Source organism: Heterocephalus glaber, unplaced genomic scaffold, assembly GCF_053883595.1.
Source record: "Heterocephalus glaber isolate CG9 unplaced genomic scaffold, H.glaber_assembly_v1.0 deba00000621, whole genome shotgun sequence".
Classification (NCBI taxonomy): domain Eukaryota; kingdom Metazoa; phylum Chordata; class Mammalia; order Rodentia; family Bathyergidae; genus Heterocephalus; species Heterocephalus glaber.
Window position 1 is genome coordinate 6295994 of NW_028258153.1, and position 11128 is coordinate 6307121.

Genomic DNA, 11128 nt, shown 5'->3' on the forward strand with positions numbered 1-11128 from the left:
CATCATTTCTGACTTGGGTCACTATACTAGTTTTCTCACTGGCTCCCCGATTCTAATCTAAAACCCTTCCTACTCATTTCCCACACTGGCATGACAGTAACCTCAGACACAAATCCTACAGATTATCTTTTCACAGTTCTCCTAACATACTTTTCAAATGATTTCATTCATGGGCCGGGGATTTAGCTTAGTGGTTCCACTGCCTGCCTTGCAAGCTCAAGGTCCTGAGTTCAATCCCCAGTACCAAATAAATAGATAAATAAATAAACAAATGATTTCATTCATTATCCCCAAAAGAGTTTTTTAAACCATGTACTCCTTACACATACTTAAAAAGACATCTAAACAACTACCTCCAATGCTGGGCATCAAATGCTGGGCCTTTGCACACTAAATTATAACCTCAGACCTGACATCCAGTTTTTATCAAAAGTTTAAAGACGTTTACCTTTTTGTTAAAAGGAGGCAGAAAACATAAAACATTTTATTAAAAGAAATGAATTAAGAATTGTTATTAGAATACACATTTCATCATTTGATTTGATTAAATAGATTTTTATTATCTTATTGAATAACACATCAAACCTAAGCTAAATCTCTTAAAAGCTTGTTATGCAAGTTTTATCCAATATAGCTTTAAAAACCCACAGTCCCATAAAACAACCTAGTTGCATTAAACTGTTGTACTCTCTTAAATTCAAAATCAGAAATGTACACTCATTAAGAACCAGGGTAGGGGCCAGGGATTTAGCTCAGGGGTTTCAGCGCACAAGGACCTGAGTTCAATCCCCGGTACCAAAAAAAAAGTCTAGTAAAAAAAGAACCAGGGTAGCTCAGTGTAGTGACACATGCCTGTAATCCCAGCACTCTGGAAGGCTGAGGCAGGAAGATCAAATGTTCAAGCCCATCCTGGGCAATTAGCAAGACTATCTCAGGGCCAGGGATTTGGCTCAGTGGTTCCAGGGCCTGCCTCGCAAGCGAAAGGTCCCCAGTTCAATCCCCAGTACAAAAAAAAAAACAAACTGTCTCAAAATAAATTAAAAAGGGAATGGGGATGTAGCTTAGTGCAAAGACTATGAGTTCAACTCTCAGTACTGCAAGAATAATAATGTAATAAAATACATAAAATAAAAAGAGGCTAAAGATGTACCTCAATCTCTAGTACGGGGGGTGGGGGGGATCAGACTCTCAGGGAACACGCTTAACTCAACAGCAATGTGTATTAGGGAAAGACAGGAAGACTTCTGGGTTCGGTGGTAATTTAAAAACTAAAGAAGGCTTCCCTGAAATCAGTGTTTCCAAATTGTTCCTAGTTTGGCTTCTGAGGTGGTTCTGACTTCCTCACACAAAATTTGGCAAGAGTGAGGGAAATGCCTCTCCACATACACACACCTCACTTCCACCTGGGGCACTTTTAGAAAAGAGTCGCTTTGGAAGCTCCTGCTCTGGAAATGTATGCATCTAAATAAAGCTTTGTGTGCTGGGGTATCCATCCTTTTTTTTTTGTATATCCTTTTATTGGTACATTTTAGGTGTACAATATAATGACATTGATCACTGGAGATATGCACCTTTGTATCCATCCTTTGGAAGCCTTGGGCCCTAAAGACACCACCCTGAAAACCACTGCTCCAGGATACAGTTCTAATCAAGCAAAATTCCAAAGGCCCTTTGTGATATAAACCCTATTAACTTCCTTCTTCCTATTTGTCTCAGGTTAGCATCCTAACAAACCCAGCTCAGGAATGTCAAAATGTTTCAGGTCCCTATTTTTTCTAAAGCTACTTTATACAGTGTCTGGAATACCCTCCCACTTCTTTATTCCCAGAAAAGACTTGATAATTTTTCAAAGCTAGGTTTAGTACAATCAGTTTCACTCCAATGTTGCCAGCAATGAGAAAATCTTTTCTTCCCCCCCAGTACCGGGGATTGAATTTAGGACCATGAGCTTGGGAGGCAGGCATGCTGCCACTGAGCTAAATCCCCAGCCCCTAGGTTTATTACAATCAATAAGTGGCTGATAACTTTGTGAGTAACAACGGGGTGGAACAACAAGATCTTAAGCAAAGAGCCTCTCAGTGCACTGCAAAAAATGAAGGATGGGGGCCAGGGATGTAGCTCAGCAGCACAGCTCCTTGCCTGGCAAGCACAAGGTCCTGAGTTCGATCCCAGTACCCCACTACCACCAAAAAAGAAAGGAAGGATGGGATGGAACAGTCTCCCAAAGTTTCCTCCAGATGCTTCCTGATTAGCTGAATTAACAGGTGCTGAAATTAAGGAACATGCGATTTGGCGTATCTAAGATGACCCCATTGAAAAAAAAAAAAAAAAAGATTAAAACATTTCCTAGCCCAGAATGTGAATGTGAAGACCAGGGGGAAATGGAATGAGGTACTTTTCCAAGTTTAAGCGCCTCTCCTCGGTTCTATCGCTTTACACCACCACAGGCTGACAAATGCTTACTCGATTAAGTCTCTCCTACACTATCACCTCTGTGAAAATATATCCGTCTCATTCGCCACTGTATCGCCGTCCCCTGTCACTTTCCCTAGTAGCATGATTCGTTAAATATTTGTCCATGTTTATTAAAAATTGTTTATAAATGATTAAGTGGAGGAATTGATAAAGATGTAAGTTCCATAGGATCTCAGATCCGGCTGGACTCCAGAGTTTAGGAAAGTGTTTCCCTATACATTCTCAGTGGGGAAGTCAAAAAAAAAAAAAAAAAAAGGCAGGTATACAAGCTAATTTGGCCCTGAAGCCGAATAGTTTGGGCTCCCAATCAGGCGAGGGGAATTTAAACTGCAGCACGGCGGGAACGAAGAGGCACCCGGGCCAGGACGAAGGGGTCGCTGCTAGCTTCAGGCACTCAGAGGCGAGGCAACCTAAGTTCACCCGGCGTAGCAGCAGCCACCAAGGGCTCGGAAGAGGCCGGATAGGAGGCCGCTGCCCCCTGGCCTCTGGATGGATGGAGGTGCCGAGCCGGAAGCTCGGCTGGGGCGGGAACGGCCGGAGGGCTGGGGACCCGCGCGAAGGTGCGGGGCAGAGGGAGGGGCGGTAGCGTCCGGACGGCGGACAGCCCGCGGTTCATCCCCGGCCCCGCAGTCACACGCACCTGGGAGACCCGGCTTCACCGCGGCTCGGCGCCGGCTCCACACTGCTTTCTCGCTAGACCTCCTGGGAGAGCCAGCAACCTTAGGTGCCCCTAGCAACCACGTACCGCCACGCGACCCGCTCTCTCAGCTGCCGCTACCGCCTGCCAAGCACAGCGCGCGCCCCCAGCGGACAGACAGAGGGCCTGAAGAGGCAGGCGAGAGGCCAGCGCGCGGAATCTCGGGCTTATGGGTCCTGGGGGGCAGGGTCGACAGCGGACTAGCGCACGCGCAATCCCTTCGGTCCGCCGGGGACTGTCGAGCGGAATTCTGGGAGATGTAGTCCCGAAGTTGAGCTCTGTTCTGGAAACCCGGAACTATTTCTACCGGTTCCACCTAACATCTATGGACTCTGGCTATGCTCAGTTCACTCCTCTAAAATCAAAGAGCTTACACTCTACTAAAGAATTTCCACAGAAAGCCTTTGAGTTTGAGCCCAGTAAAAGAAACATCGCCTAATCCACTCTGGTTCCTTCTAACACACCTTCCCCTAAATCCCTCTCTCACAGCCGAATAAAACAACAACCAGCTGCTTAATGGGCTTCAAGTGTGAACTTTAGCAACAGAAATCTGCTAAGCCCATCTTAACCAAGTAATCAGAAGTAATTTCATCAAAATGGGGAAAAAAAGCAATATGATACAGTTATATTTAGATGACACATTGTTTTAGTCACTTAGCTCACTGGGACAAATACCAGACAGCCACAACTAAAAGGACAGCTTTATTTTGGCTCAAGTTTCAGTCCATAGTCTGCTGGTTCCAGGGCAAGGGCCATAGTGGAGGAATAGCTGTTCACATGGCAGCCAGGAGGCAGAGAAGGTAGGAAGGAACTGGGTAAGGAGATAAAACCTCCAAGGCCAGGCCCTCAGTGACCACCTTTCATCAGACCCTGCCTTGGAATACAAGCAAGTTATAATGCCCCATAATCCAAGCACCTTGCAACCATGAGGATTTGGGGGCTATTTTAGATCTAAACCATAGCACATATCATCACTTATGTAAATGTTTCTAGGGGGAAAAAAACCACCACAAAATCAATAACCTGTACCAAACACAAAGAACATCAAAGATATACCCAGTTTGGCCTGTTTTTTCCAAAACTGTCAATATCATTGTGTTAGTTACTTGTTTGTTGCTGGCTAAAATACCCAACACCCACAAGTTAAAGGAGAAAAGTTCTATTTAACCCATAGTTTGTAGAGGATTCAGTCCATACCCTGCTGGCTCCAAGGCAGGGTAGCATGGCAGAGGAGAAGCAGTCCATGGCAGGGTAGGCAGAAAGCAGCAACAACAAGCTTCCCTTCCCTTTTTATCCCCTCAAGGCTACAAGCCTTTTTTTTTTTTTGGTATTGGGGATTGAACTCGGGTCTTTGCCTTGTGCAACAGGCAGCAAAACCACTGAGCTAAATCCTCGGCCCTACATGCCTTTTGAGTGGTCCCATCCACACCCAGGATGGGCCGTCTCATTATCCACACCCGGAACCACACTAAACCAATCAATTGACTAATGTATTACCACACACCCTTAATCCCAGTATCACCCACCCATGATCCAGCCTCTCAAAAGCCCCACCTATAAGCGCATGAGGCTTTGGGGTGGGGACATCTAGATACAAGCCAAAATATCCATAAAAGACAAAGAAAAGCTGAGGAATGGTTTTATACTAGAGACTAAAGAGATATGAAAAAAGACATGAAAACCAAAGGCATTGCATGTTCTCGGGATGGACTCTGAAGCAGGAGAAAGAAAACTTTGTATAATGAACATTATTTAAGGGCTGGGGTGTGGTTCAGTGGTAGAATGCTTACCTAGCATTCACAAGGCCCTGAGCTCAATCCTCAACACTTAAAATCATTTAAAATAATTGGCAATATTTGAATATGGGTGGAAGTTAATAGTATTGTGTTAATGTTACATTTCCTAATATTATTAATTATACTGTTTATATAAGGGAATATCCTTTGATCTTAGAAATTAACAATGATATACTTAAAGATAAAAGTCATGATATTTAAAACTCTCAACATACGTAGTTGGAAAAATATGCTAAAACTAAATGCGGTATATAAGTCAACTTTCCCTTTGCTAGGACAAAATACTCAACACTTGCAACTTAAAGGTTTATTTTGGCTCACAATTTTGGAAGTTTCATTCCATGGTCAGTTGGCTCCAAGACAGAGACATCATGGCAGAAGGGCATGGTGGCTCAAAACTGCTGACTTCACGGCAATCAGGAAGCACAGCACAGGAAAAGAGCAGCAGAGAGGAGGGGGCCAGAGACCAGATATAGTTCCCAAGCTCATACCCCTATGACCACCCAGACATACCCAAAAGTGTGTTTTATTAATCTGTCAAGCAAATCAGTTGGACAATCAAGATAATGGGTCATATGTGGCAAAATGTTAACAATTAGTGAAACTAGGGAAAAGGCTCTTGGGAGTTAGTTCTTCATACTAATCTTACAACTTTAAATTATTCCAAATAGCATTTTTTAAAACCACAGCAATGGTCTCTGTGTGTGTGTGTGTGTGTGTGTGTGTGTGTGTGTGTGTGTGTGTGTGTGAGAGAGAGAGAGAGAGAGAGAGAGAGAGAGAGAGATATTAGGGACTGAACTCAGGACCTTCGCACTCAGCTACATTCCCAACCCTTTTTTAATTTTTTTGAGACAGGGTCTCACTAAATCACTAAATTGCCCGGACTGGGCTTGAACTTGCAGTCCTGGTTCAGCCTCCCAGCATGCAGGAATGACAGGCATGTGCCACCACACCTGGCTGAGCAATGACAAATTTTTAAAAAGGAATATATAAGGCAACCCAGTGTGGCAAAATGTTGATGACAAGTGAGATCAGGGATTAGGAGTGTATTGTGCCACTCTCTATAGTTTTATATGTATGCGCATTTTTAGTTTTCTCCCATCCTTAAAAAGGACATTCACAGTCATGCACATAAAAGCAAACACAGGTGCAAATCCTCAAACTTTCCAGACATTCTCTACATAACAGGCACTACTCAGACCATGCACTCTAAACCCTCTTAGCACTTTGTCAGCACATTGTGTAATAAATGCTAGATGCAAAATTGATATAGTCCTAATCCTTTGGATTCCATACTCCCAGAGATGTTAAACATGTCTTATTATGCTTCCTCATAAAATGGCCAACTATTGCTTTATCCAATAGCCTAAAACGTTTGAGCTTAAATTTCTCTACAATGAATTATTTGTTTTTTTGTTTTTGTTTTTTTGGTACCGGGGATCAAACTCAGGACCTTTCGCTTGCAATCTACATTGAATTATTTATATGTTAGATAAGCACTCTAGTTCAAGCTGGTATGTAATGAATTATTTGAAAAAAATGAGTAATTGTTTCCTTCTTTTTGCGGGGGCGGTGGGGGGGTACTGGGGATCAAATTTGGGTCCTTGCGCTTGTGCAGCAGGCAGCTAAACCACTCAGCTAAATCCCCGGCCCAGTAATTGTTTCACAAAATGATTCCTCCTACTTTATCTTTTAGGAGATAATTACAAATTTCAAAATATTATGTTTACCTAAGTCTAGAGATCTTAGTGAAAAAGTATGCTTGACTGCTTGGGTCTGATCAGGAAATAGACACTGGATTTAAGCAAGGAATATTTTTTAGAAAGCACTTCTAATGTTATCTATCTAGATTCAGTGATCAGTATTTAAGATTCAACAACCACTATATTTCTTTTTTTTCTCAGTATATTTATTCCCAGATTAAAAACAGTTTATGGAAAACTTTGCTAGCCTCTTTGGTTTCCTGAGAGATCTGTGAAAAGTGTTGGTTTCTGTTAAGAAAATAATGCTTTTTTAAGACTTTGAACCCTGCAGAGAAGACTGGCAAATGAAAAGCTTAATTTTTTCAATTTAGAAGGGGGAGGATCTAGATAATACCCTTAGGTTTCTGCAGCAGTTTTAGGTTTCTTTTGACTTCAGACATGCTTATGATTTCTCTGATCTTCACAATTACCCCACAAATAGGTGAGGGTGATATTGTTCCCCCCATTTCTCAGAAGAATGAAACTGAGGCCCCAGTGGTGAGAAGACTTTCTGAAGTTACAGAGCAGATTGGTGTCCAAGTTCCCAGCTCATCAGGCTCCTGTCTAGACTGTTTAGCAATGGCAAAGAGGTACTTGGTGTTGGCTCATATGGCTTCCTTCACGGGGCTTGCATTGCTGAAAATTCACCCAGAACCTCATTTTTTTGCTTTTATTATATGTCTGTTCTGATAATGACCCTATATCCATGTAGACACTAGACATGGACTAACCTCAAAAATAAGTTATAAATGACAAATGTATATGCTGGCAGTCACTCACCAAGGGTTGTTCCTACACTGGGCTGCTGACTCACTTGCATTTTATCTGTGTGACTCCAAACACTCATGGTGAGATTGCCACAATCATTTTGGCTTCACGTGTTTGGTATTTCTTTGGATTTATCTCCTGAGATTTTAGACCTTTACTCTTTCAGCCTCAGAAATTGCCTAATTCCAGAGCCCCAAGCTTTATTTATTTTAATCTTTATTTTTTATTAGTACACGTTTGCCATACATAATGATCACATCCATCATGGGGAATTTGTATATAATATATCTTAATTCTTTTTTTCCCATTCCCCTCCTCCCTTCTTCCTTTCCCCATTTAAAAAGTCTATTTTTTCCTCCCATAGCTTTTTAAAAAAATCCCCTTTCCCTTCTTTCCCTTCCTCCTCCCCCCTCCCCTGAATCCCAGCATCTTGTGTTATTTCTATATATTTGTATATTTAAAGAAAATATGAAGGATATTGCTACAGAATGTGACACTCCAATATATAATCAGTAAAGTCGAATGTGAGAAATTCTACTGGTCAAATGATCCAGTTTCTTCAATAAAATGGTACCAAAATATGTTGAAAGAAGTGTTTTACAGTAAGTCTTATGAGAAAGTCAGCCAAATGCAATTAGTGAACCTTGTTTAGGTCTGCATTTGAAGAAACGATAAGTCAGAGAATACTGAAGTCCAATGATATATTTAACACTGGGCAATTACTGTTAATTTTTGTTAAGTGTGGTACAATCCTGTGGTTTTGTCAAAAATGAAAACAAAAGTCCTGATCTGCCAAAGACCTAAGTATTTACGGGTAATATTATGTTGCTCAGGATTTTCTAAAACTTCCCAAGTAACAAAGAATAAATACAGTATCCGCTCAAGTGGTTATGAAGTTTACTGATCTAACCTCTCTACTTTTGTTTGAAGATTTTCAACTAAAAGACCTAACATTTTTGTAACTGAACTTGAATCTTCCTACCCATTACCATTCTGCTGGGGGCCTTCTCTATTTCAGTTAGAGGCAATTTCATCCTTCCAGTTGCTCAGGCCAAAAACCTTGGACTCATCCTTGCCTGCTTTCCTTTGGTCACATGCCTTCATCGAATCAGCCAAGAGATCCAATTTGGTCCATATTCAAAATATATTCAATAGCCAGGCATGGTAGCATATGACTGTAATCCCAGCACTCTGGGAGGTTGAGGCAGGAGGATCCGAAATTCAAGCCTACCATGGGCAATTTAGAGACTTAGCAAGATAATGTTTCAAAATCATTTAAAAAAAAAGCAATGGATAGTAGCTGAGTGCAAAGGCCATGGGTTAAATCCCCAGTACTGAAAAAATAAAAATCCAGCTATTACTTTTTACCATTCTATTGATGCTACCCCAGTCCAAGACACCATTCTCTCCCACCTGGATTATTACAATCCCCTCTTCACTGCTCACCTAGCTCCCCCTTTTTTTTTTGAGGGGGGGTACTGAGGATCGAAGTTGGGACCTTGCGCTTTCGAGGCAGGTGGTGGAACCACTGAGCTAAATCCCCGGCCCTCTGCCTAGGTATTTCTGGCACTGCTGCACTGCTCGGTTCTTACCTTTAAAGAGTTTGCTCAGATTCACCTTCTACTGAGGTCACCCTGACCACCTAGCTCAGCACTCAACTCCCTCTCCCTGCTTTAGCTCCCTCCAGAGCTTTTACTACTGTTCCACATAATCCATCTAATTGACTTTTTAAGACAGAATCTCACAATGTTGTCCAGGCTGGTCTCAAACTCCTGGGCTACAGTGATCCTGCTGCCTCCCAAGTATTGGGACTATAAGCATACACCACCATGCCCATCTTTAATTCACTTATTTTAGTAAGTTCCTTATTTCCTCCACCAAAATGGAAACTCAAGGATAGACTGGTAGTGTTTATCTCCAGTAGCTCAAACAGAATCCAGCACATAGAAAGGACTCATAAATACATGTTGAATTGAACTGAAATAATCTGGATAGGAAATAAGGAAGACCTTAGGAAAATGTCATTTTTGTTAAAGTGTAAACACAGTAGGTAATGAAAACAAGGATGTTATGGCTTATTATCTAGATGTCTCTGCCAAAGCCACATGCACTCATAAGTGGGTTTTTCAAAGCTGGCTGGATCTAGGGTGTGTGATACTGAGATTAAGGCTGTGTGGTACTTAATTAGTTCACTGATTGGAATTAGCATAGTTCTGAGTGCCACTACCCAAAAAGCTGGTATCCTGCATGGCATAAAAGGGAAAAACAGGCTACTGGTTGCTGCTTGCTGCCTTCTGCCTGCCATGCCATGAACTGTTTCTCCTCTGTGATACCCCTCTGCTATGCTGCCCTGCCTTGGAGCCAGTCTAGACTATGGACTGAAACCTCTAAAAACTGTGCACTGAAATAAACCTTTCCTCCTTTATCTTTGGTTGTCTGGTATTTTGTCTCAGGAACAAGAAAAGTAACTAAGGGGCCAGGGATTTAGCTCAGTGGTTCTGCTGCCTGCCTCGCACGCCCAAGGACCCGAGTTCAATCCCCAGTACCAAAACAAACGGAAAAAAAAAAAAAGAAAAGTAACTAAAACAAAGGGCTACATAAAATCCCTTATAAAACTAAGGGCACTTTACTTGTCTATCTTTTTTTTTTTTTTTCTTGGAGACAGAATCTTACTATATAGTTCAGACTGGCCTTGAACTGATTATGTAGCCCAGGCTGGCCTCAAACTCACAATGATCCTCCTGTCTCAGCTTCCTGAGTTCTGGGACTAGAGACATCCACCACTGTGCCTGGCCTCAATTCTTTATAAAAAAAAAAAATCAGAGTTTAAGGAAGGTATAGATGGAGAAATCAGGGCCCTGGAAGCTTGTCCTAAGCTATCCAATGAGTCAAGGTTTAAGCTTCCCAGCATGTGTCCAATTAGATTACAATTCTAATATGTCTGCTAAACATCTCTTTCAGGCAAGCTACACAATCTTCATAAATAGCTGCTCTTTTAAAGCAGCCAGGATTCCCTCTACAGTACACTGAAACTCCACTAAATATTAAAAATAGTCTGAGACCTCAAAGAAACTCACTTTACCTCTGTTCAAACCTACCCTTTGCTATTTCAGTTCTACTGGCTGCGGCTTGGGAGTAGGTGATCACATTTGGCTCATCTAGGATGGAGGAAGCTGGAAGGCAAGGCAAGATACAAGTGAGGACCCAAAGCAGGATCCTATGTGAACAAGACTCCAAGGCTTCCATCCCCACGTAGAAGCTAAAAGAGAGGTTGAACCCCCCAGCCTCTTACCCGGGAGCTACAAGTAGGGAGAGGCACTTTTTTTTTTAATTAAAAAAGTTTACAAGCAGAATTATTAAAAAAAAAAAAAAAAAAAAGATATACTCCCCACCCATGGAAGAAATGTAGGCTAAGGGAACCCCTCAACAACGGGGGCTGATGACATTTATCCCCACAGCCTTCAGCTGAGACAAAGGCCAATGTACCTCCAGCAAAAATCGCTGGAGGATTATAGCAGCTCCAGAAAGGGAGAGATCTGTGAGGTGACAATGTTTCCCTAAAGTCCGGGAGGCACATTCCTGGGGTTAAAGGCACATTTTTGAAGAAAAGACCCCTGTACGTAGAGGAGGAAGAAATCTTCTCTGGCACC

The 11128-nt window shown here is 42.2% G+C and overlaps 1 protein-coding gene across 3 annotated transcripts in view; it reads right to left on the reverse strand.

Annotated features, from left to right (window-relative positions):
- The window catches only part of Ttll4 (tubulin tyrosine ligase like 4), a 41596-nt gene extending 38280 nt beyond the window's left edge, over positions 1-3316 (reverse strand). For 2 of the 3 annotated variants that reach the window (XM_087206047.1, XM_087206046.1), the window contains exon 1: positions 3116-3262. The gene's annotated coding sequence lies outside the window, so the exon portion shown is untranslated. Of the gene's footprint in view, positions 1-3115 lie in introns of all 3 variants that reach the window. The other variant, XM_021244198.2, reaches the window with a different exon arrangement.
- Between the last annotated feature and the right edge of the window lie 7812 nt (positions 3317-11128).